We start from the raw sequence: 27707 nt of genomic DNA, 5'->3' as shown, positions 1-27707 counted from the left end.
ATGATGTTTATAAAATCTATTCCTGGTTTGCTGAATTCCCCAGGTTCTCCCATGATAGGCTATCATCGTCTTGGAGCCCTTTTATAAATCAGGTCCATTTCACATATAATAAAGTATTGTTTTACATCGTTTAGTCCAAATCACGAAAATAATCTTTTCATGTGAATCTAACTGTGTAAATTCCCTAAAAATCCCAAATTTGTGATTTTTTTTTTGTATGTGCATATTTATGGGATGTGGCATTTTTAATAAAATGGAAAGAAATCCCCTATATGTTTTTGTTTGACTTAAAACCTCATATAGCTGGGAACTTTACACTTTTGTTGGCTTCTGGCTGACTTTATTTTTTAAATACAGATTCATGAAAAACAATCATTTAAACAATTCTTATATTCAAAGGACTAACAGTGTTCTGCCTAACAGATAATAAGACTGCAAACTGAATGTTTTGATGGGAAAATTGTTAGATAACCTAGCCAACATTTCATACAATTAAAAAAAGAAAAAAATAATGTATTTTTTGTCATGAATTCTATTAAGAACTCAAAACCAAAAAATGTAAATTGTTTCACTTAATTAGTCATTGGATGATAAATACACAACTCCTGTATAGGGGTGAAGACAGAATGAGGTGGTATGTAGCTTTGGTTTCTCAAACAGAGGGTGTTGGGAGTTCCTTGAGCAATTTGTGTCTCTCAGATCAGACTAAGTGACACCAATGACATTTGGGGAATCTGTAAGGGTGACATTCTTCCCAATGAACATCAATGCAAAATGTATTTTTTCCGTTGACAGCCACACCAATGTATGGTGAGCTGTTGATATACTAATTAAAGAAGGGGTTCCCTAAAGACCTGAAAGTTATTTTAAGGGTTCCCCCGTGTTAAGAAGGATGAGAAACGCTTCCACAGGGCAGGACTGTTAACACCACTCGAGATTTCACTATGCAGAAACTCAATGGATTTGTGGCTGGATTGGCAGGTATGTTTTGTATTTATTGAAAAGATATAAAATTATTTTAATTGTAAATTTAACAAACCAAAAAGGAGCAATTGAGAAATGGTGTACATACTCTATAACCTTAAAATAATATAGTGACTGATTACATTGTTGCTGTATATTTTCTTTTTGGAATGTGGCAAATTTAGTTTGGCTCAAAACAGTAAAAAAACGAATGAGGCTGTTGAATTAAATCGACCCGAGAAAACTGTTTTCACCTGTTACGCCAATGACCTGAGAAACCCGTTCACGCAATTTTATAGAATTACTTTCTCGCTACCCGTGAAACAGAAAAGATTGTGTTGTTGGAATGTTCCGCCAGCCAATTTGGTCTGATTTCTACTCCGTCCACCATTCCTTCCGCCTCGTGAACTGTAGAGTAATTGTTTATTTTATGCTTGTGTTCTGGAAAGATTGTAGTTGGGCAGAGAGAAAGTAAATAAAACTATACATACATATAAGTCAGATTTCTCAGCCATTTTTTACAGTGCCAGAAGCACTAATTTATATATAATAAACTTTGGGAAGAGTTTTGGAAAACAATCCTTCTTTTCTAGAATGGTTAAGTAAGAAGGCGTTGAGTTTTTTTTTTCTTGTCCTGAAATGTTCCTAAAAGGTGTTATGTTTACAAGCTCAGCAATGAAAGTTCCTCATTGATCTTGGAACCTGTACAGTGGAGTTGTGCAGCTGTATGAGCTTCCTTGCACACCACCTCATTATAGTCCTCTCGGAGGGACCACCGCTGGCTGGTGAGTTAGGAGCAAGACTTTCGCTGGCTCCTCTCGTGTTCTGTTTTCAGTTGCTTTCAAAACACCTGGCTGCCTAACGGAGCCTCAGGATGAACTCTCGGAGGCTGTGGCATCAATTAGACTCAATCGCTGGCTGTAGAGTGTGTAGGCCAACACAGGAAGCTTGACACAATTTTGGAACTGCCTCGTAATTGCTCAACAAGAAACATGCTCAAAGGACGTCAAGTCCTTTCAAGATAAGAGTGTACTTACACTGTGAAGTTTTCCCTTTTTTTTTACCTAGGAGTTTCCTTTTTTCTCAAACATTAGTAGATTTATGCCTCAAGCTCTTAAAAGGAAGGATTTCTGAGTTTATTACGGGGAAACAAATTTGGTTGAAGATGACCATTTTCTTGTTGTTTCAATAGTTGATGATGAATTGAAGACTAATTGCAACCAACAGCTTTTTCTTTTGACTTTTGGATAGAGTTGGGAAGATATTATAATTTCTAATTAGATTCTATTTTATTTTATCTGTTCATATTGTTGACTGGGTTGATTTATCCTCTTTTACCCTACATCCTATTCGGTCTGTCCTGGAATACAAGTTGAGGGGACATTTGTGAACATTAATAAATATTTAAAAAAAATTTTATCCAATTTTTTAAAAATGTGACAGAACTAATAACTAGTGTTGACTTTGCCTCCTTTCCTAGAATCCTAGAACTTGGAAGAGGTTGTGTTCATGTCCTCCCCTTCCACTGTGGTGTGTAGGTAGGTACTATGCCAACCCTGCATTTCCCTAACCTTCCTTCCCTACTTTCTTCTCCCTCCTTAGGTTGCACAGCATATCAATTAAAATGTATGTATTTTTCTCTGCCAGTTGGATGCATTGGAATGGGTGCATTTCCTTGGCACAATGGTTTATTTTTACGCTGTTTTAGATATGGATCATTCTTTTGCCTTTCTCTAGAAATAGGAAATCTTTAGGCAAATGGTTCAAATAAAACTGCAGTAAGCTGAGCACCTGAGGAGTTAACTGCCCTAGTTGAGTAGGGATTTTCTTGGGTTGAACAGATTACTATTTGAGAGTGTGGAGGCGTCACATGCTCGCCTCCTCTCCTCACTTCCATTCTCGCTAGTCTCAGTTTAAAGTTTTGAATACAACCCAAACTATGTTGTGATTGCTCTCCCCGGTCTAGCTCCGGACACGCTTTAGTATTTTTATGAGGTCTCGCTGTGGAGTGCTCGGCAATTAGCTTTGAATAAACTCACAGGTAGCCGTAGACAAGAACTTATTGCCTCCTCTGTACCTATTTAAGATAAAAGACGTTGGAGATGCTATCTCCTTTTTTTTAATATATCTGTACATGTTTCTCTTTATCCTGTTGCCTCGGTTGCGCCGTGGTATGGAAATATCCAGGGAGGGAGGGAGTATGTTGGATGGTTATTGAACGTCAAAAGGCGGTGGGAGGGTGTTGATGAGAGCCTTGTGTGTCTATTGGAACTGAAATCCCCGGCTGACTCCAGTACACTCCATGAGACAGTCTGAAACGGTGGCGTGCTAGTTAAAATAAGGGGAAAATGTGGATGTGAGACCAATTCAATTTGAGCCATTTCGCATGACAAGAACAATGAAGGAGCTTGCGTTTTATTGGAGCTTTGGGTATTGCGCGTGCCAGAAACTTGCGAGGGGTGCAAAGATCAAAAGCGATCGAGAGCTTGGAAGCTGAAGCCAAAGTGCTCTGATGAGGGGGAAAAAAACAGCAGAGGGAGGGAAATGAAAAGACGAAAAACGTGCGGAGGGGGAACTGTTTCGAATTCGGCAACCTTCCATCCTTTTGATATCGGGGCCCAAGCCATGGTGTCGGCCTTGATGTGGCACGGTGGTCCAAGGATGCAACTTGGGCGCCCATAATGGATCCAAGAATAGAAAGTTATGCACGCAAAGGCCTTCATTTACCATCTGGTTATGCTTTTCTTGCCATTCCATTAAGCAGACTTATGAGATTCTCAATAGCCTGCACCTTTGCTCCATGGCCATGTTGGAAACTCTTTACGGCAAAAAAGTTGGAACTCCCACATTAATTCCAAGCACTTAATTTTCGGTTGGGAAACTTAGCTGAGCAGTGGTTGGTTCAGGCTGTTGTTGCACAAAAACTTGTCCTGAGTTGACTTCGACTCTCAGAAATGGGGTAATTAGAACACTTGCCAGAATCCAACTAATTCCACTGAGATTGCTTGAAATCTGGATTGTTTTTATTTCACTAACATTTACAGGATGTGTGAACGTAGCCCAGCTCTTGCCTTTTCAGAGGTCACTGGTTGATATGACATTGATATGTTTTACAAAGATTATATTGCAAATCAAATAATAGAAGAGCCGAGAGGGTTTGATGGAATTACGTAGGCTGCCATATACCAATACCGATTAACTATTTAAAGGAGATTTCCATTTTCAGTAGTGAAAAACCTCAAGTCAAGTAATAGTGGTAGGGTTACCAACATTTCTGTTACTTAAATCTAACTTGGTGTCCTAGACCTCACTTTCTACCCGAAAAACAGGTATTGCCAGTTCCTGGGGAATAAATGGGCCAAAGTCTAACTAGTTGCAAATTTTGTGACATCAATAGTTTCAAGTGAGTGGATAGGTTGTGTTCTAGTGAATGAATAGGCTCCAATTTTTTAAAGTTCATCATACTGAAGTGTATAGAGAGGCTGCATTCCTAATTAATTGTTGACCACTGGTTAATGGTAGTTGGATATTTTAAAAATGATACTTGTTCAAGAAAAGGATAGATTTCATTCTCAGTGTTGTCATTGGCCTCCAGTTAATAGACAGTCTGAATTCTCATTGAAGTCATCATTCTCTAGTGAATTGATTGGCTGAATTTCCATTAAGATTAGTGAATGGATAGGCTGCAGGTTTGTGAGCTCATGTTAAAGGATTGGTTTTATTCTCTTTAAGTTCACCAGTCTCTAAGAAATGGATTTGCTGCAATCTTCTTCAGCTCATTGGTCCCTAGTTAATGGATAGGTTGTATTCTCTTTGGGGTCACTGATCTGTTGTAAATGGATAGGCTTAATTTTCTATTTTCCTACTTTCATTTTAATAAGGCTAAGAATACAGTGAATGCTGTACAATATTCATAAAGTGCTCCCTCCTCTTTTTATGTTCAGGGTTAAATCACTTATTTTTTGAGTTACGGTCAACACAGTCTAAAGATAATTTTTATAATCAATCCTAAAAAATATGAATGTTTGCTTTTCTCTGGTTCTTGCCAATTTTATGGATTTTCTTTTATATCTTTAATTCCCAACCTGTCCATCTGCTTTGAGCAAATTCTCTTGAGATTAAACGATAATCTTAATGCTTTTGATAGATTCCGGAGAATACTGATATTAAGCAGGCGCATTTAATTTCCAACATATTAAAGCCCGAGGCTAACACAGAGCAGACAATGGGCAATATGGATGACTTTAATTTTAGGAAAGACTTAACATGTATTTAAATATGAATTGTAGTCAGCACAAAGATTTAATAAAAGAACAAAATTGGGCTTAAATTAAAACTCTAAACCACCTTAACGATTTGCATAAATTACACATTAGATGTGCTGGGAGATTTCAAGGCGCCTCTCCTATATCCTATTCCCATGGATTCTCAAAAGAGGAATCTGTAAAGTGCCGCAGAGATAGCAAAACATTGTTCAACTGAGCTTTTTTTTCACTTATTCTGCCATTTTCTTTTTTTTCTTTTTCCACCAATAATGTGGAATTCAACCTTAGAAAGGTCCAATGGCACAACCTGAAACGTTATTGAAAGCATCGTGCACCAAATCTGACCACGGCCAAGTCAAAACTGTTGAGCTGGTCAATAGTTTATATTGGTCAGAGATAGGAATGGAGATTGTGGCAGGTTATTGGAAGGTTGTGATATTACCAATCCTTTGTATCATTGTCTAAAACAAAATTATTAAGAGTTTGAGGTGGATTTTTGTTTTGGAGTTGGCTTTACTTGTTCTGTTTTTCTGTTCCTCAACTCTTTCAGTTTGACTTCCTTTTTTATTTTTCCCAGGTCTCCTTCTCCTTCTGGTATTATTTTTATTTCCTTTCATTTTCTCTCTTTTTATTTGTTTTTAATTGTTATGCCCTCCTCCTTTTTTTGTGTATTCCTCTTTTCTGCCCTCTTCTCATCTTCTTGTCTCTTCTGTTCCATTCTCTGATCTCCCTTTCCATTCTTTTCTCTTCTTGACCCTTATCTCCTTTTCTTTCCTTTCCTTGCTTCTCTACATCTTTTCTTTTTCTTTCACTTTATTTTACTTCTCCTCCTCTTCTTACTCCTTTTCTTTGTTCATCTTTGTTCTCTCTCCATTACTTTTTTTCTCTCCCTCTCCTCTACTCTTCTTTTTTCCTCGTACTTTCCTCTAATCTCTTCTTATCTCTTGTTTTCTCTGCCTATTTTCCATCTTCTGATCTCCCCTCTAATGCGTTCCTCTCATCTCCCTGTCCTTCCTTTCCTAATGTCCCCCCACAGTCACACACTATTATTATACATTTCTATAGCTCTGACATATACCGCAGTGCTGTACAGAGAACACTGCTGGCTCAGTAAAGGGTTAACTCTGCTCTAACAGTACAAATCACAGCAGCTTCATGGGAAGATTACAGACAGATCCTGATGTATAATTAAAGAGGCATTTTGTACATGTCGGCTGCACCCGGTTACAATGCTATAACCTTACATTGGCTGAATTCCTTCCCAGCAGGTGACAGATAAATTGTTTATAAAGTGCGAGATTAGAGGCTGTCGTGGTTGGCGTCACACTTTGTGGAAAGTCACTAACAACAGCCAGGGATACATGGAAATCCATGGTTTAATGTTAAACTGAATAATATATATATTTCTTCTGTTCCTAAACCAGTGAGCTAGTCAGCAGGAACATAATAAAATAAAGCCCGGTTTTCAGCTTTACAAAATTTGCTTTTCCATTTGGGAACTTCCTTATAACAATTAACATTAAAATCTATTCTACAATTTGTTTTTTTTTTGTTTTTTTTGTGAGTGTTGCTTCTAATATTTTTCCCGGGGAGTAGGTAGAGGTTAGATCTCTGTGTTTCTCAACCAGCGTTCCTCCAAAACTTGCTAGGGGTTGGTTAAGCTTTTATTTTCTATTTTCCTGATCCTCAACTTCACTTTCACTTTCTTCCTTATTTTTTTCCCCAGTATTCTTCTTTATTTATAATTTATATTTTTAATATATTATTGTTTTTACTTCTGTTTTTTTCTCTCTTTTTCTTTGTTTAGTTCTCCCCTCATCTTCTTTTCCATCTTCCTCTCTTCCCTCTCATCCATTCTTCTCTGTTCTCTTCTTATTTCCTCTTCTTTTCCATATTCGCCCTTTCCTTCCCATTCATTCCTTTTCTCTTTTCTTTTTCCATTTTCTTCTCTTCCCTCTCATTCCTTCCTCCTCTCTTCTTCTCTCCTCTCCTTTTCCATTTTCCGATCTACGCTTTCATTTGTTCCTGTCTCGGTCCCGAACCCTTTTTCTTTCTTTTCCTCACTTCCCCCTTGCTTCCTTTACTTTTTCTTTTTACTTACAATGGACAATTTTTAGATTAGTGTAAGTGACCCCCAATGATCTTTTTTGGCTATCTGTAAGGTGTCAAAGTCTTTCCAGTGGCCAGCAATGTAAGAGACATTCATCCCACTGACCACCACGCCAATATACTGTGAGCTGTGGATATAGTAATTATAGTCAGGGTTGCCCTCATGATAACAAAGACTGATCTAAGAGAAGATTTGTCCAGGAAATGATAGAATGCTGGAATTCTACATGTTACAATCTGCAGGTGTGGCAGGTGCATGTTCCCTAGGTTCCCGTACCACCATTACAGTACCCTCAGAGTTCTCCTTTTCTGCCTCTGTGCTGACCCGACCTTTTCCTGATTCTAGAGGATGACATTGGACAAACCTCCTGGTCTCAGCTGGGGTCATCCTTGGCTTCTCAGGAAAGATTGAGCCCTTTGCACCCCCTTGAGTACCAAAGAACTGCCCTCTGCTTTGCGTATTAAGAGCTTGTGATGGGATTATGTATTAAATGTAAAAAACGCATTCAATTACATCCAGCGGCTGCCATAAGTGATTAATTTTCTGATCGTAAATTTAATCTCCTTTGAGGAGCACTAATGTGCTGGAACCTAAAAAGGAAAATAACGATCCCGAGGTCTTGTTTTAGGGCAATCAACCTCCGAATCTGGAGACACATGCAAATGAGGAGAGAGTTCCATACAAAACAGGAATTCTAAACAAGCTCAAGGTCAATTTTTTAGAATACTGAAGTTTGAAATTTGCAGCCGAGCCAGGTGAGGCTTTCCTTTATGAGATACACCTACATACCTCACGCTGAGTTCCTTCTATGTCTGTATGGGTGGAATGAAGGACATGGTTGTGGGGGTATTCTACGGGTGTATTTTAGCTGTATTGTGTGTACAGGGGTCCCTGGTACGGTTGGGAATGGAAAGACAACATGCCAAGCCCCATTGTTTTTGTTGCTCCAATGAATCCCATCCTAGCATGTAGGGATCAGACTCCTTGGCAGGGGATTTGTTCCTGACTTTTTCTTTTTTAAACCCCCGGCCCCTCTTAATAGCTATTTCACTTACACCTTTATGTGATTGGCTTCTTTCCATTCAATGTTAAGTACATCTGGGCGATTTAATCCTAAATGTGACTATTATTTTTGCATGGACATCTTGGGAGATTTTATATTCCGCGCCTATTTATTTTGCAGGGCAGGTGGTAATCTAACTATTTGGGACAAACAGGCAGCAGTGAATACTAATATTTTCTATCCCAGTGATTCACATGGCATGATTTACAACTAATACCATAGCAAGCTATTTTATTTGATGGTTTACACAGTCCCTGGTTCTTTGGTCCGATGAAGCAGACTTTTGTTTTGTGAAACGCGTCACCATTGTAAAAATGTTTGCTAAATGTATATGATTGTACAGAATTAGTCACTTAAAAGCTTGTTTTATTGATGTGTTGTAATCAATACAATTGTGGAATTTTAACGGATTCAAATTGTGGTATGATTGTTAAGAAAGCCCCATTATCTGGTGCCAAATGCACTTATTAATATGTTTATTGGGGGTGTAAGGTTCAACTCTAGGGCAAGTTCTACCTATTCAACACTTTTCCTTTATTGTGTCTTTTTATTAATATATTTTTACATTTTATACAATTTTTTTTATTCTTTTATATGAAATCACTGATCCATTATTTAGATTGGTGAATAAAGAAATATCCACACCTTGGAGATAAATACATCTTTTGGATTCAGGAAGTGTCCCAGTAAGATACCCTTGTTCCTCTCCATTATTAATTCCCTATCAGCCCCCTGTATAAAGAACTTGGGGTCCATTGGATTCTCTAGGATCTTTAGGATCTCTGGCAGAATCATCGCCCCAATTTTTGCATTTAATTGCAACTCTAAAAGATATTCCCTATGCAGCCTATTTCTCTCTAAAGTATTTTAAAGGATTGGGAGTATTCCAACATTTTAATATCTGAAAATAGAGCCATGGTGGCCACTTCTTATCACAAGGGGGAAGTTTTTATATCTATAGGACCCAACTACTGAGTTTTGTTGCTTCAAAGCTTTTTGCTCCTTGCACTCTTTTGCACTTGCCCAACTGTGAGAATTCCTGAAATCCGAGGACAACAAACTTCGATAGTCATGTGTGTATCTTTATTCTGACATCCAAAACCAACAAAAACAACAATACAAACATTGACAAGGCTGAGTGGATATTAAAAATTGAAACAGTGCTGACTTTGCATGGCTTAGCTTCAGGTTCTGGTGTGATCACCTGCAACAGAGGCTGACAGTCTTTGCTTCCAGCATACAAAGAACTGATTTCTTTTCTATGCCTGGGATAGAGAGTTATTTTAAGTTTTATGCCCTTATGGGCTTCACTTTGCTTTGGAGCCTCACACAAAAGCTTAGTATGGGCTTAGATGGTCAAGGGACCTGTCCAGTGCTTTCATGGCTCTAGCACCCCCAATACTGGATTGTACCTGAAGCTTCAAATGCCCTGACCCTGGGCATGCAGATGTATTGCGTAGTGCTCAGGTTTCATATAATATAATATAATATGCAATGTGTCCTATTGTCGATGCTCTGATGGGTTTGAATAGAAATGAATGGCACTGGGAGGGGGTATATGCACAGCATCAACATAGATTTGCATCCTATCTAATTTTTTATTTTCAATTAGGAGCAAAAAGGAGTCTACCTAACCCAACTTTTACCAAAATTTACACATTTCTCCCATTGCAAAGTAACTAAACAGTAAAGTAAGTAAATCAACTATTACCCATAATTTTTAATTCTTGCAATTGAATCTAATAGAAAAATGTGTGAACTTTTCTAAATTTTTCCCGATCTGTATAAATCATTAAGTTCAATAGGTAACTAAAACTTTCAGATTGACATCTGCAATGGCATCCATTTTATTTCTGACATGACTGGTTTTGTTTCCTAAAGGTAATGTTTTACTGTGAGTTTGCTGCAGTGGGTAATGAAGCCTTGGCATTGGGATCACCGTCGGGTCCTCGGGGGCTGGGAGGATGCAGCCTTGGCAATGGCAGACAACCAAATGAAAAGTGAACACTTTAACCAAATGGCTCTACTGTGACTAATACGTCTCTCTGATTGGCTGGTGGAGAGGGGGCAGGTATGGCAATGGGCAATATCATTTACCATGGGAATTATTACAAAGGAAGTGTTAATACTGTGCAGCCATTAGCTAAATGTTGCTATGCTGGTATTTTTGTTCCTGCATGTTAATGAAACCATTAGCAAGTTTTAATAATAGAGAATGTTAAAAAGGTGTGGAAATAGCAAATATATAAAGCAGGAGCTAAACTTATCCTTCAAGCCTCAATCAATAGGTTGACTTAGCATCGTATTTTTTCCTGCTGGTGTAAGTGTAACATTTCCAGGTTTTATTACTGAGCACATCGGATCTCCTGCTAGGCCATGTCAATGACACATACAAAGCTCTGACCCCATTCACCAAGAACTGTAGACACTGGAACTCTTATATATCTATATTTGATGCAAATATGTCTCCTATTATGGAGAACAAATGTTGATCCGCGATCTTTCCATAGGATCGCTCATACCACCATAGAAACATATTGGGCCAGCTGATAATGTTCTTTTCTTGGTATGGAGGCAAAAGCTTTTTAGGGGTCATTACACAAAATCGGTGACAGCTTCCTGCAGATCAGACCTATATGTTTGCCGAAACGTTGAGACGAGTGTTGTGCACCAAGGTTCCTCCATAGCCACCTACAGGACAGCGGTATTAAAGCGCATGCAAACCCTAACAATCAGCCTATTTGCTGTCCTTTGATCAATTATAACTAATAAAAGCAAAAATCACGTGAGCTGATAATTTCCTTTGATCTCTGCTTGTGTTGACGGTTATTACGAGAATGTTCTTCATTATATCTGAGCAATACGCAACATTTCTGTACTGGAGAAGACTAGAGGAGCAGAGTCCTATTGTCTTGATACAGTTGAGAACACATTATCAACCCAAGACAACAAATCTGTTACTGGCAGAACAACAGAGTTAAAAAAGCTTAGAAAACTCATGCAGCCACCTCATCAAAAGCTAGGAAGCTGACATGCACATTTATGTTTTTGGGATTAGATGCGCTCAGTGCATTTGTGTTAAAAAAGAAAGTACTCCTACAAAAACATGTCGTTATTTTGATGCCGGAGCCCAAACCAGGAAGACGTGAACAGGTTAGTGACAATTTACTAAGTTTATCACATCTCCTGCATAGCCGAGTCAATTACACAAAGCAAGTGTAGGGTCGCCCCGGAAGTGGCTTGGGGTTCCCAGACCTTCTTTAGGGTCTTGATAGTTTACAGAGTCAAAAAAAAGTTCAAAATCATTCCTGGTGCACTTCTGAATACATAGGAGGAATAAGAAGACTGGGAAGATTGAGTGAGAGACACTCCTAGACGGGGGAACAATATCCTGTTCTCATTTTGGAAGTTTATACAGTGCATGTAGACTAAGCATGGAAGCTTATAAGGGCCTCCAGAAACTTCTAAATAGTGGGGCAGTATATGGCCCTTATAGTGAGGTTTGGACAACCAGCATAATGCCAGGACTGGCTGAGAATGGGTCCTACATACTTGAAGAATCTTGCCCATCGTCGCGTCTATCCCAGCAATACTATGAATCCTTCTTAAACATTCTAGTGAAGATTTCCTTGTGTACATCAATACAGAGAACAGCTCTTGTTCTCTGATTGTAGCAAAGGCTGTCAAAGCCCTACAGCTTTTCACATGTCCATTACAACCTCCCCCTTGCATTTACCTGCTGCTAGGCCCCGCAGCACTTGCAAAGCCTGCCCAATTATCAGGCCGTGCTGAACTCACAAATTGGCCAGCTTAAGATTCCCAGGCTGTAAGATGATAATTTGCAGGAAGGGTCCCTATATCTAGGTGGTGGCGGTGGGTGGAATTTTTGCTGATGACCTTGGTCACCTTATCTGGGGGAGTCTTAAGGCCATAAATTAGATTGAGGGAAAAGTAAAATATGAGCCTTGCTATGTCAGAAAGGATAATCACCACCAGCTGATCTCCAGCATTAGACTTGGAGACTGGGGGCAGATTAAGTTACGAGAAGAAGTCCAGAGTGTGCTAGCGGAAAGGCAGTGTCAGCAGCAAGACATACAGCTTTATAGATCACAGGCTGTATCCCGGCCTCTGCACAGCACACATGCAGAAAAATTGATTTGGCTACTAGAAGTTTTAGTAAGGTTAACCACTTCATCGATATCTTCTAGGTAACCATAAATCAAGGTGTCCCTCTCAATTTCACACCGAAGCCGCTTTGCATATTTGCACATTTACTGGAACTGAACATCGCACGAGTTTCTCAGAAAAAAAGTTCAACGTTGGCAAATTTGTCTGTTTTCCCCACCTTCAGATGACTTTAATCTCCCTGATTTTATGCCGCCTTTTAAATATCATTATCGTTGTAGCTTTTTTTGTGAGTTTAGCTTAAATTCTGTTCTCTTGGCAATGCTGTTTCCTTACCTTGTGCTTTGGGTTCAAGCTCAGTACTCGGCTTGGGATTTGATTGTATGAAATGGGCAGCTTTGTGCCAAATCTGCTGGATGATAGGAGAACAAAGAACAGGTTCTCCATTATCCCTGAACACTACATGACACCTTTATGTTCTGGAGAAGAGCAGAGTAGTCTGGTTGACTTCATATAGCAGGTTGAGAAAGCATTGTCCGCCCAATACACGAATTGTTACATGGTGAATGTTTTTTGTTGTGTGGATGGCAAAGCTGTTTCCTTGTGGTGTGATCCTAAATGGACAATGGGTCTGGGCTCGGTACTCAGCTTGGGCTTGGGATGTATGAAGAGGGCAGGCTTGTACCAAATCTCCTGGATGATGGGAAGTCAAACATGGGATTAGGCTTTAGAATTCTGTACAATGTAAGTTGAGCATGGGAACTAATAAGGCATCCAAAAACTCCACAATGGGGACCCAGTAGGGAGGTTTAACCATAGCCAAGTGTTTGGACCACCTGAACTACCTGGTTAGAATGGGTTCCAGATACTTGAAGAACCTTTTCCATCATGCAAACTCAAAGAGCTGCACCATGATGGATGCCATTGCTACTTAAAGTATATGAGGGACCAAGCATTAAATATTGACGTGTTTGCATTAGTAAATGTAACACCTGTAAGGTGCCTATTACCTCTTACAGACATCATGGGACTCGTCCAGACATTGCCACCATCTGCCTTTCCAAAAGCATGGGTATTATTATACAGTGTTCATATAACGTCGACATGTTACCAGCACTGTCCATAGTCCATATTACTAACTGTACCTTAATAGGACTCTTCCATAGTCATATGTCACAGTCTAAGATCAATTTTGGGGGGAAGCCAATCAACCTTACTGTATGTATTTGGGATGTGAGAGAAAACCAGAGTACCCGGGCAAAACCCACTAAAAAAAAGAGAGAACTCTGCAAACTTCTTGTAGTTCATGCCCTGGCTGGGATCTGAACCTGGGTCCCAGAGCTGCAAAGGTGAAAGTGCCAGCCACTGTGCCATCTGGTGCCATACCTGGAAACTGGGTTCCTTGCTAAAAGATGGCACCATATTGGAAATCCTGTGTCCTGTGCAATTCTTGGCTGGGTTTGTAGGTTCTAACACAGTTCAGGAGCTGCAGCCCCTTTCCTTAATAATTGTTGTAACTAATTGGCACCCTGATAACTGAGCATGCAGACTAAGGAAATTACTATTTCTCTGAGCATGGGCAAAATTATTGGAGTGTAAGGAGAGCTTTTTAATGATAAAAGGTGGAGAGGTAGACCCTAGCCTAAAGAGCTTACAATCTAAGAGGTGGGGGATGTGGCACACAATAGGAGATGGTAGCAGCCAATAAGCGTCTGACCAATCCAAATGCACTATATATTGGTTATGTGACTCCATTACTATTCAGAATTCTAGGTCTCACCTCCCAAATGTATGTTATATATTGTCTGGATTGGTGGCGTTTCTGTGATATTTCTATCTAACAATTCCGCATGTTCCAAATAGAAGCTGCATTTTACTGGAGTGATATCACACTTCACCGAGTATAATTTGTGTTTCACATTTCCACCCGGCATTAAAATGTCCAAGCAAAATATAACACGTGAAGCATCACGGATCTCCGGGTACAAGTCACATTTTGTACAAATGATGTCTCTGCTCTCCCAGTGAAGATTGTGTTTTATAGGACTCACAAAGCAAGACGCGTCGTATTTCACAGGGATGACATCACTGCTCTCCAGACGTGTCATCATATCTCACAGTAGTGACATCTCCATTCTCCTATTGGGTTTGATTTATTAAAGACTGAAGATAGATTATCATCGAAGAACCTGTCTGACCCAGCCAACTTGAAATTGGCAAAAATTTGGCAAATGATTTTTAAAAAATCCATTCCAGGTTTGCTGGGGTCACCCAGGGTCTCCCATGACAGTTCATCTTCGCTGGCCTTGTAGCTTTAGTAAATCCGACCCATTGTGTAATATATCTTACAGAAGTGAGATCATTGTTCCCCAGGTGTATCATATATTATAGGAGTGTCATCACCTATTTCAAGATATGTCATATATCAAAGTGATGACATCAAAAAGTAACTTTTATTCTATGGTGAAACTTCTTGGTAATTAGGGCTCAAACCTTGGATCATTTGGATGCTCAGGGTGTGCTACCATTCACATTATTGTTACAATCCATGCTAGGTTCAGGTGTTGCATTGATCTGCAATGTGGATGAATGTTTGGTGATTCTGAAATGCAGGTTTACTGTAATGATTTATCACGGCTTTTTCCATTTTGTAAATTAGGACAAGTAATGCTTGTGCACAAAATGATAATAAGGGTGCACCATGGACCACTAAAAGCATTACCTACTAATGGGGTTCTCCAATTGATATTTTATGATTACACAGTTCATTTGGAATTGTAATAAAAAGTGTTAATAACAACAAAAATACAAAGTCAAAACTTTTACTTATGTTTGTGAAAAAATAGGACAAGTATGGATAAGGACTTCTGTTCAATGGAAGTCAGAGAATCGTGGTCAGAAATGATCTTTTGTGATTGTTTCCAGTGGGAAGGGAGGGCTGTGAGCGGCACCCTGCTGTGCTCTCCTACATAAGACTGAATAGCGCTCGTTGCTGATTGCGCATCAATCTGTCATGTCAATTCACTGAAATGAAGTGAAAATTAGAACATTTTGGTAAAATGTTGACCTTTTGGTCCATAGGAAATTCAAATTAGAAGTTTTTTTTGGTGGTTTTTAAAGATACAATGGGGTACAATGGGTTTCTTCATCTATCCTGGAGCCAAAATACCCCTCAATATGTCAAAGAAAGTGTAAGAAATGGAAAAATACCCTAAAAGGGACAGTACACAATCTTAAATCGAGTATACAATAAATAAAAAATCAAAGAACACTGATAAAAATTTGCTGATAAGAAAACTCTCTGAATAAGGAAATGTTTCTTCTTTTTTTCAACAAGTTTCCCCTAGGCAGCTCAATGAAAGTTTAAGCTTTGGTGAAAATTTGCAGAACTCCAAAAGTCACAAATGAATCCGGCTCTGCATTCATGAAAGCTGAACCTAGTTGTTTCCCCATTGCTTGCTTCTTCTGTATATAGGTGACCAAATTTCCAAGGGCACATTCAGAACTCATCTTCTGGACTGATAGGATTACTGATTGCAGACACAATGGTGACATCATCAAGATTTTATGACATGATTTCTGCAAAAGTAATATCTTAGCTTCTTGCAATCCTTATACAGTGGGGATTGGAGACGGATAAGCAGCACAAGGAGCCAATCAGCTATTCTGCATGTGTTAAAAAGAGACATTTTAATTGGAGGAGAGAGAAGTAGCTTGGGAAGGGACAAAACCTTAACTGCAGCAGAGATAAATCAGGTCTTCTGTCTGGTGCTATGTGGCAGAGCTGTGTAAATTCTAGAACTGCTGATATAGAAATGCAAATCTCCTGGCAGGAAAACAACTTCATGTATTTTATCTTTGCATTCATCTGCTTGTCTGGACTTTAGTTTTAAAGCTTGCTCTGGGGTAATATGTTTTTCTTTTTTTTTCTTATGCCCGAGTTAAAACCACCTGGATGCACTTAGACTGTAAAAGCCGCTTGTCAGTAGGAAAGGGTCTGATTGCTAAGTAATTCCCCTTAAGCTTCTGTGATATTGCGTTAATATTTAATAAGATAATATGGCCTTCTCCCCGGGCCGAGTTCTGACGTTCCCCCAGTCCCTCAGCCAGATGCATCAGGCGCAGTGAATGGAGATGCTTTAAGCGTCTTCTGCGCGCTGGGGTTGAAAGGTCGAGCGCAGAGAATGTGCAGATAATTCCGTTGGAATGTCAGCAATTACAGGGGGCTATATCCAGGATTCCCATCCAGTGTATCCATAATTCTCCTACAATAACTGGCTGATCCCAGACTCCCCACAGTGCCAACGCTAATGGAGAACACACGGTCGCCCAAATATGTCCAATCAGGGGCCTGCGGTCATGGAGGGACAGAAGAACATAGGGTGGTCCTGGAAGTATCCATGCAAAAAATGATGTGCAGTGGTCATACATAGCTTTATCTTTATTATTATAGACTCCCATCAGCTAAAAGTTTAAAAGCCCAACTCAGCTACTCCCCCCAAGGTACCCCTCTTCATTTAAAGCCCCCGTCTGTAATTTTTTTGTACATATCCTATGGCCAGTTGTATGAAGCTATGGTTCTTTTCTCTTATTCTTCTAATAGTGGTGGGCTGTTGTTCTTGGGTTATTCTTTTAATTGTGATTCTGCTTTTCTGGACTTAAGCTTTAAATCTTGCTTATTGGTAGTGTAACAAATCCTGAATAATGCAGCCGACAGGGCACCACTCTACATCAATACCATATCAACTACTAGATTGTAAGCTCTTCGGGGCAGGGTCCTCTCCTCCTGTATCACTGTCTGTATTAGTCTGTCATTTGCAATCCCTATTTAATGTACAGCACTGCGTAATATGTTGGCGCTATATAAGTCCTGTTTGATAATAATAATAATATTATCAATATATGGTGCTGTACCAGGGGGTGGGGCCATGACACCCTGCGTTCACAGTAGCTCTGGCCGTCAAACAATTCGAAAGACTGAGGACATCTTGTGGCCAAAAACTAGTAGTACGGTGAGCAAAAAAAGTGTTAGGCTTTCAAATAATCACTAATTGACTACGAATAATGCAATCATTATGATCATTCTTACAGCTTGGATATGGATGGTATTGTTTTGTATATCATTGAAAATATAATAAAATGAGCCCTTAAAACAACAAAAAGAAGAGGTCTTCTAGTCACCCCTCCATTGGCTCATATGTCCTATCTTCATTTGCCTCTTCTCCAGTTTTGGTCACTTCTGGGGGTGTTGAATAGCCCTCCATTCAACATCCACATGTTCATATTCCATCCGCTAACCCTTATCTATTATATCCTGGCCATTTAGGGGAATCGCATAATGCCAAGGCACAAAAAATAACACCTGCAGCCTTTTTTAGCAATGAAGCGCACCACAACGCACGGCACGTTGCACAACTTTCATGGCGGCTTCTACATGTGCACAGCTAACGTCATGCATGTTCTATACAAAGAATGCACAGGTAACACGGATGAGACATCTGAATGCAGCTTTACACTGTAATTGCGGACAATTACCCGGCAGCACCTTGGCTGAGTCTCCTGGTGGTGTGCCAGTTGTGCTGCGGGACAAGTCATGTGATGTACGGTAATGACGGGCCGGGAATGTAGCAATAATGTCACTTAAATGCCTTTTGCTGCTGACATAAATGCAGCTTATTAACAAAGCAGACTGCTGAATTCCTGGGCAGCCCTGAAGGCAGAACTAAGATACCGGATGAATACAACTATCTAATGCTTCACACCTTACAATCGTCTTTGTGTTCACCCGTAATTGGATTGCCATTGCTCGCTCGTTCCTTTTGATGTCACCTGGCTTCTATTCCTGAGATACTGAACCTTTTTTCTAAATGTGGGGGGATTGAAACATAAATTAATTCTTGCCTTTCCCCCATTGTCAAATAAACCTTCGCCTTATATCTCCAAAGTGAGGCGTTAGTTGTCGTTGGAGCCATTCCCCTTTGGAAGGTTCCCCCACCAAGTTTCTCATTCCTTTCAGTTTTCTCTCTCTTATCATAGAAGGAAATGAAGAAATGTTCTCTGTGCAGCAAACTGATGACATCTGAGGCAAAGTCACTGGCTGGAGCCCATATTTGAATTTTTTATTATTATTACACAGTATTTATATAGCGCTGACATTACGCAGCGCTGTACAAAGTCCATAGTCATGTGACCAACTGTCCCTCAGAGGAGCTCACAATCTAATGCCCCTACCATAGTCATATGTCATTATTACAGTATAATGAGAATTTTGGGGGGAAGCCAGTTAACCTAACTGCGTGTTTTTGGAATGTGGGAGGAAACCCGAGTACCAGGAGGAAACCCACGCCAACACAGAGAACCTGCAAACTCCATGCAGATAATGTGTTGCCCAAGATTCGAACCTGGGACCAATGCTGCAAAGGCCAGAGTGCTAATCGCAGAGACTGACGCGTTTCGCCTACTGGCTTCTTCAAGGATATTGTTGAGGGCACTTAAGTTCTTATAGGTGAGGTTCAGTCTTTGTGGGATTTCCAAAAGGAAAATGAAGTTACACTCATGTTGCTCTCGTTTCCTCACAATGATCAGTAAGTTGGTTTTGACCTCTGAGACCACCAAAAAAATGAGTATTTTTCACAGGTACCTTTTCTATGCACCAGTTACCTAACTGACTCCCCCCCTTCCCCCAACTTTGGAAATTCCACTAAGACTGAACCTCACCTATATGAAGTTAAGCCCCTCAACAATACCCCTGAAGAAGCCAGTAGGTGAAATGCGTTGGTAAAGGGGATGTCTAGCCTTCTTTTGTTATTTTTCTTACCAAAACGGTGTAATTAGGGATTTCTATGGTCCAATAACCCAGTCAGTTGAATATGGCTTGACCAATCATCCATGACCTACCTTGTCAGCAAATGTATTATCATGTATTGATGCTATTTATAAATGACTGCATGTAAACTTTTAATACAAGCCATATTGCCAACTCTACTATCCCGTCTATCTCTTATTTCTCCATTATTTAATCTTGCTGGCTTGCATAGCTACTGACAGGTTCTCTTTAACCTCCTGGGCGGTAACCCCAGAAGCTAAAAGTGGTAACCCCGAGTCACACTCGGGGTAGGTAAAAAATGGGAAAAAATAGTAAATCGAGTCTTACCTGATCCGCCGGCATCTTGCGGCGTCTTCTCTCTTCCTCCGACGTCTTCTGCACTCGATGAGTCACCGGGGAGTTCCTTTTTTCTCCCTCCTGGACTGGTAATACCTTATTAAAAGTGTATTGTTATATCTCTATTATATCTTCCATATTTGCAAAATTGCTGATCATGCAGGATTTTGGAGTTGTCCCGTGCACACTTCCTCCCCACTCAATGTTTTTTCACACATTAAGTGACCATTTATGTTTTTCACTGGCTGTATTCACCCTAAAATAAGTTTCCAGAGTCAGAGAAGTAAAAGTAGGACATCATTTAGTGAGAGCAGCCCGGAAGAGGTGACACAGCAGTAATTACCGGCGTCCTGCCGAGTCTCCCCGAGGACGAAACACGGCTAGAACAATCACCTAAATCACCATTACCATCACAGGGGCTTTCAGGGAACAAGGATTTCGTTAGGGAACCATTGGGGTGACAATTCCGTGCACTCATTTCCATGGTCACACAAAAGTGCGCCGATCATTATCCCTAAAAGGGAGTTTCAGCTAACCACCCCGGAGAGAAAAGGGAACAAAAACTTCTCCAAGTGAAACTTTTGTCATCCATGGAGTCACAGAGTCCAAAGTGTATCTCTGGGAAAAAACTAATAATAATTTTCTGGGTTCATTTCCCTTTAGATACCCTGTAAGAGGTATGTTTAGCTCAAGATTCCCCCATCTTTCACTTGAATTAAATTCAGTTAGAAAAATATCAAAAGTAGAAGATAATTCAAACATTTTTTAATTCAATTCAATATTGAACATTTTTGGGTAAAAAAATAAAGGGTTTTTTAGCATTTAGGGATCTATGTATGAAGCAATGACATTCACCAAACATAAAGTGGAGAATCTTCCAGGTCAGTGTGCTTTTAATGATATTGATGCATTCTCCACCAGAGAATGTTTGGTGAATTTCAGATTCACTTCCTTATCAATGGAGTTCATTAGAATTGTGCCCAGGGCTTTTTTTCACTTGCATGACTTGCAATCTGTAGGGTGACCACCTAACCGCCAGGGACTACATATCTACAGGTCCCATGATCCTTTGTGCACAGTCATGGTCTTTTGGGAACAGTTAGGTCAATGCCAAGGCATAGTTCCCCTTATTGGGCACTGCACTGCATGGATTGCTGCTATGGTTGAAGCTGTCCTACATCTGCATTACCTGACCACCTACTACACATGCAGGGCGACATTGTGATATCACCAGATGGTGGAATGTTAGGTATTTTTAATTTTATAATTTGTTTTTTGGCTATGAGGGACTTTTTTGATCCATGCATTGCCATGTTGCTGTGCCATTTGTTTTGCATGGCATACCATTGCACTATGACAAGGCACATTTGTTGCAGTGCACCAGCAGCACAAGATAAGGCTTTACAAAATGAGATTTGTGTTTTCTGCATGCTAGGGTTTGTTAATATTCTTTTATTCATTTACATTTCAAATTAGCTGCCTTAACACACGAGCATTGAAGTACAGCAAATATATTAATGGATCCTTTTTATAAACTCATGCCTTTTTATGGTCCTCTTTATGTAAAAATTCCTAAAAAACCTTGTTAGAGGCGGCTTCAGCATGGGTCCCTGTCCTGTGTTGAGATATTGGTCTTTGAAGGGTAATTTCAGCTGCATTATCCCCGGACAGTATTTCACTGAATCTTGCTGCCAGCGTTCCCCAGTCCCGTGATGAGGACCTGTGAATTTATCCTCGGGTCGTATTGGATGCGGCTTCCCTGAGAGCTCTGCTACCCCTGGGAAGGGATCCGCAGGTAAGGATATACGGGGCTTGTGCAAAGCTTGGCAAACCCTCATACTGAACAACACATTCCAATAGACCTTCTGTGCTTTACCTTTGTCCTTCTACAACCAAAACTAAATGTAAATTATCGATCAGTTCCAGGATAACCATGGAGGCCACATATTGGGTGCACCAGTCCTCGCCCCCTAGCCCAATGCTTCTTGGAGCAAGTATGGAGTTAGTGAAGTCAGAATTCCTGATTGTAGTAGATATAGAAGGGTGAAGATTGTGCCAACTGTATGGTTGATAGACCAGTTCGGCACAGGATTGAAGAAGATGCGTTTTTGGAGCTGTCTCATTCCACCCAACACATAATGGAACTTGATTAATACAAATTGTACTGGACTGTCAGCCATAAGTCTGTTCTCTCCTAAACATGGGCTCCATATGGGATTATCAGTAAATCTCTAAACCCACCTGATCCAACGCTCCACCAATATATTTTTATTGGAATACTGGTGACTGGATCCTGTGTGAGGCACCAATTGGCTTTCAGCTTTGGTTCAGCGATTAGCTCTAAACTTCTCCTTTCCTAAACAATTTACCTTGACCATGAGGCTAGATTGTACCAATGAAGAATTACAGAGGCTCCCATTGCTGATTCTTCTTGGACAATCCTTGGCACTTGGCTGTCTCTTGCTTAAGACACAGACCTGGGGTAAGCATGGAGATTATATGGATATGAGATGGAGCAGAAAGACCTTGCCTAGAGCAGAGATGAATCTGATCAGCAGAAACTTTCATCCACCTTCAGCTGGTCTGCATCTCTTTAAGCCTATAAATCCTCTGGCAATGCAAGGTACACAGAGCAGTCCTTCTGATGAAGCATGGCCATGCCCTAGGCACTTTCTGGAAGCCCCAAGCAAACATCATACTGCCTGTAATGAAGAGGCCGCTACTTTCATCACCCAGGAGGCTTTTGTAACCATGCTATTGGTTACAACCGATTGTTCTTCTTTTCCATTTATATAGATTAGTCAGGTATGTTGAAAAAGATACCACTCATGGATTCACATCTGATATAGAAATCAAGATATTGAATTAAAGCGCCTTATAATGGAAGTATAGGTATACATTTTAGTTATATCTAAAGACAAAATTCTTCTTTTTCACTTGGATGGATTTGGAGGATATGTGACACAAGCAAAAAAAAGTTTATAACAAACAAAAAGCATAACATTTTTATTAGGCACTGAAACACCATCTGAAGAGTGTCCTCTCATTTCTTGTTCATACAAAATCCAAGCTCTGATGAAGAGAGCCAGAACACCTAAAATGTGTTGGGAGTTCTACCTCTATAAAGCATAATTAGAACATTTATTAGGCACTCTTGTTGTTCTAACTCTTCCACACTTTACACTCAAAAAGTGCAAAGCAGTTCCCCAACGATTCTGGAGGATGCATGGCTCCATCTCTCTTGGGTGCAGATCAGGTGAATGTATTGGCAGTGGAAGAACTGTATTCACAACGATGGGTAACAACTACCTGGAAGTGTTGCACTGACACATTATGGAACATGGAGAAATGCATCTGATGTTCAATCCTCCTTAAGCCTGAATTTACCTTTCGGATTTTCTAGCAAGAACGAAGGAAAAATCTAGGGATTTTGCAAAGACCTGAAAATAAAACATTTCTAATTACTTCCTGCACATAGAACAGATGGAAGCCTCTTGGATAGTTTATTTAGAAAAACGTATATTTGATAGCAGTGGCTGCACTGACCCGAGTATGGCGGGGTAACAGTTATCACACCTTCAAGTTCTGGAACGTATCATGGCGTGGCCTGGGCTAGAGAACATCAAATTTAGTGTGCGGCATCAATGGACGGCAGTATGAGCTCTTGCCGGGCGATGGGGGCCGGTGATTAGGAGCAATGAAGGAATCAAACTGAAAATTGCTGCGCCAGACAACTTCACCGGGGAATATGCTGAGACGGGTCATTACTGTGGCATGATAAGACACGCTCTGGGATTCTGCTTACATCTTATTAAAATGAAAATCCGACTGCCCCCTCTTAATCCTCTATTAAATATTTTATGTCCTTGGTACAAGGAGAGGACAACAATCTAATGAAGGTCCAAAATGTTGGCACCTTATGGGAAGGACACTTGGAACAATGATGTTATAAGAAAAGGTCAAGTCAGTAAAAAATCAGAAACAAAGTCTTTGTCGGGTTGTTGGGAAGTTGGAATTCATGTTTGGATTACCTATTTGGGGACTCCAGAAAGAATTTTCCGACTGGGTGATTCAGCCTATTGGTGGAAACCCAGGACTTTGGTGGCCCTTGAGGCCACATTCCCAAATCTAAGGACAAATAAAAAAAAAAAAAGCACTTGTCATTATTCCCCCATAGCAGCAGGCCTGGATATCAAAAGTTGCAGAGCATACAGACCATCCTCATTGCAGATACTTAGGTCCGGAATTACCTGGAAGGACCTATTTATAAAAACCGGAATAAATAACTGCTGATCCTTTTGGCACACTTAGGGTCCTATTTATAGCAGAGACCGGATACCTCTCTATTCTGCACTGGACACCGTTCATTTTACAACTTAGCCGTAAAATTCAGGGTGTTGTGTGGAGCCTGCAGTGCTAACTCTGCATAATTCTGCAGAGAGAACTCTGTGATTGAGAGGCTGGTGACATGTCGAGGATAGATGATGCGACTGGGCTATCGGTATGCAGACTTTTCGGCATTTATTGGAATTAACTGCTCTGCTTCTGTTTTGGAGTCCCAAAGTAAACAACTTGTAATACACATAAGAACAATGCCATGTTTATAATTGGGGCAATACGTTTTTTTAGGTGTGCCACTGTATGTGCATCAAAGAAAGTTGGATTAAAGAAGCCAATTGGCTACCAATGCCAACATCAACAGACGAAAAAACAGACCTGTGCTATGTGTGTTGCAGCATGGGTCCTTTTGTACCTTGGGGGGCAACACCATGTTGTGCAAGTGCTGTTCATTTCTGTATGTTTTGGTGACACATGGTAAAATAGGAATTGTGCATCACCGGAACTCATAGCAGCATGACCACTACTATGGTCATGTCCCAATTTATATATATTTACAAAACCCTTGATATATCATATGAGCAATTATCAAGATCACTGTGATCTGATTTTTTGTAGTCAATCCCTTTACTAGTCAGGAAAGCAAAATCACTCCCTTACTAGTGAGGGAAACTCAGCAGCATTCAATGCCAACGTGGGGGTTAATTTCATAGTAATAAAAATTGCCCATTTGATATCACTATAAAAGCCTAACTTAGTGTAATATGTATCTCATCGATAGACAAAAAGATGGAAAGTCTTTAAATACCAATAAATTGTGCTTAATGCATTGGTTATTTCACTTTTGGTGGATTATTTTCCTAGAGAAAATGGTTGGAAAATGGTTCCAATGATTGGAAAAGTCCTTCTTTGCACCTTTCATGGAGGTGGAGAGGGATCTCGACCCCTGGTTAGTGCAGATATAATGTATAAGTATTATGGACCCATGCTGGTGCTTTGACCCCTCCTTGGTGGCAATGTCCACGACACCCTGAGGTCGAAGAAAGTGGGATTGGTGGTGTTGGATGTCACTCCACCTGAAAGAAGACCTGCAGTCTGCAGAGAACAGCTCTGAAAATGGGTTTATTTCTGCAGAATCTAACTAATAAAAGCCAAAAGGCTTTAGGGATAATTTCCCCAGCACAATATTGATATTCATTTTGGATTAAAGGCTCCATCATACACAAGTGTTGCTGTTTAAAACTAACTCTTCAGAGTAAGGGGTAGGGATCATCATTAGCAGCCCCTTAAACTTGTTATCTTTCTCTTCAACCTATTGCGCAGATATCTCGCTAGTTGGATTTAGCGCGTTTGAACCGTCTTTGTCGATATCCCAAAGGAGAAAGCAGATAATGAGCGTCCTTAAAGATTTCTGTGCAAACTCCATCTACTTTGGGCTTAAAGAACTTTGTATTTTTAGTGGCGGCTTAAAACGTCTTCCCCTCCCCTTAAAAATTGGAGCTGTGCTTTTATCCTGGCGGTCTATGAACTAAGAGAGGATTGTACGTCCTTTCCTTTGTTCTCCGGCTCGTAATGCGCTCGCACAATGAGATGCTCAGTAATTGTCTGCTGCAGCAAGAGTGCATTACATCCTCCATTTGTACTTTGCAGTAAAATTTTCAGGACAGATCCCTTTATGTCTTTGTGCGTCCCGCGGCTCGACTGTCTTTGGCGGCTGCTTCATCCTTCACCGTTCATTGTCCTCCATGCCTAGTCTGAAGCCTCGGATCCCATGTCTGACTCTAATGATGGAGATATTCTTCAGATATTCCATGCAAGAGAGAAAAGCTGTTTATTTCCGCCCATTCTTTTTTTGTCGTGTAATACCCGGTAAGTGGCAGCGGATGGGCATGGTAGGTGGACATTGTCTACTATTTTTGGAAACATTTTTAAAAAATAGAATGAAGTAGCATGGAGAGCAATCTGTAATGTAATATATAGACACAGCTACAACATTTGAAGTGTTGGTGGTTTTTGGGGAGCAAAATTTATTGAATTCAAAGACAAATGTATCACACACAAAAAATAACGGAGCAAACTTTGACCTAACCCCAACCTGAGACCTCACCTTGGGTCTCCTTCACATTTTAAAGACATTTTTAACCAGAATATTCGCAATAATATTGGGTTATTTATTGTATTTTATACATCTTATGGTACAGCCACCCTTGTGAAGACATCCAAAAGCATTGAGGGAGCCGCCATCTTGGTGATGTTATCAGCCCCAGCAAACTTAGAGTTGTCATGTAAGTGATCTATAGCAGCCTTTTCGAAATTTTTATCTCTGAAAAAGCCTTATAAACAGGTTCAGGCTTTGCAGAACCCTTGGTAATATGTGTTATTTGCAAATATGCCCCTGATATTGATGGTCATTGTGATGAATGACCATCATGTTGGTCCAAATTCAGGTTATAAAAAGATTGTTGGAGATGCAATGGACCCTGGACTATGCAGGCATCATCAGATGGGAGGACTGGCAGCCACTTCTCAAAGAACATTATTAGGAAAGATGGCCCTGACATTGATGGTTGATGTGAAGAATAACCACCGTAGTGGTCTGATCTAGAAGTAAAAAGTTTGTTGGGATCATGCTTGTGGCATATAGAGCAACCCCTGGCAATACTCATTATTTGGAAGTATGTCCCTAACATTGATGGTCTTTGTAAAGCCTGATGGTCCAAAATAAAACTTATAGGCAAGCAAAAAGATCATTGTAGTCAGGCTAGTAGCATTGGACTCCTGAACTATGCAGGCATTGGAAGGCACTCAGCCAAAGCCCAAGGAACCCCTGACTACCTCTGGAGGAACCCTGCGTGACAAATGTTCCTCTATAGCATTCCTCTTTCCTTCTTCTACAGCAGCTAAACAAAAGATTATGTAGGCAGGTGAGAGAAGCTTTGCCAGCACAAATGGTGATTAGACAATTATGAAAGCTATATTGTAAAAATATGTCAGCTGATTTTGTTTCTGGCTTCAAAAATTGGCATTCAATTGCTCTTTCTGGATAAATGGAGCTTCCAATTTCTAATGTAGATCATTAGTGCAGCAATCATTCACTGATCACTGCTGCAAAACAACTCATTTATAATAGAAAAAAATTGTATAAAAATAAAGTTACAAGGTGGCATTCTTCTTTCGGTAAAGATCTGATGGTGCATCACTCTGAGCGGATATATGAGCCTGCCGTGACATTTTCAGCAATACTGACCGGAGCGCTTGGCATTTGGATAAGCAGTTGTGGTTTGTCATGGATCCCGGTTATCCGGTTTCCTCTCTCCTGGTGACAGGGACAGTCACATTCCGGAATAGTTACATTTTGGATGGTATCAGATGAGCTGTCACATTTATAAGTCTCTATTTCCTATCATGTCTGTTTGTTGGTTCTGATTTATGGACATCCTTGGCCCAGGGTGATTTGCTGAGAGAGGTTCTTATTCTTCTTCTTTACGAGGAACCTGTTTGTACCATTTATTCATCCTTCTCCCCATCTCAGTGCAGCCGATCACCCCATTCCTTTCTCAGCATACTTGGCTGTCTGTTCGAGGCAATGCCTGAGCAATGGATGTGATTGCAGCTCCTTGTATTCCCTCCAGGGGTGCTTTTGATGCTTTGACAACAAAGGTGCACATGTGGGAGGCAGTT

General features: G+C 40.2%; 1 protein-coding gene across 2 annotated transcripts in view; it reads left to right on the top strand.

Moving 5' to 3' along the window:
* The window catches only part of CNTFR (ciliary neurotrophic factor receptor), a 283316-nt gene that overhangs the window by 29393 nt on the left and 226216 nt on the right, over positions 1-27707 (top strand). Inside the window, exon 1 of one of the 2 annotated variants that reach the window (XM_072413595.1) lies at positions 2458-2501. The exons of the other annotated variant lie outside the window; for it this stretch is intronic. The gene's annotated coding sequence lies outside the window, so the exon portion shown is untranslated. Of the gene's footprint in view, positions 1-2457; positions 2502-27707 lie in introns of those variants that run through there. 2 annotated transcript variants of the gene reach the window in all.

Source organism: Pyxicephalus adspersus, chromosome 6 (assembly GCF_032062135.1).
Source record: "Pyxicephalus adspersus chromosome 6, UCB_Pads_2.0, whole genome shotgun sequence".
NCBI lineage: Eukaryota > Metazoa > Chordata > Amphibia > Anura > Pyxicephalidae > Pyxicephalus > Pyxicephalus adspersus.
The sequence above is the reverse complement of the archived record's forward strand: the minus strand, read 5'-3'. Positions and strand labels throughout refer to the sequence as shown.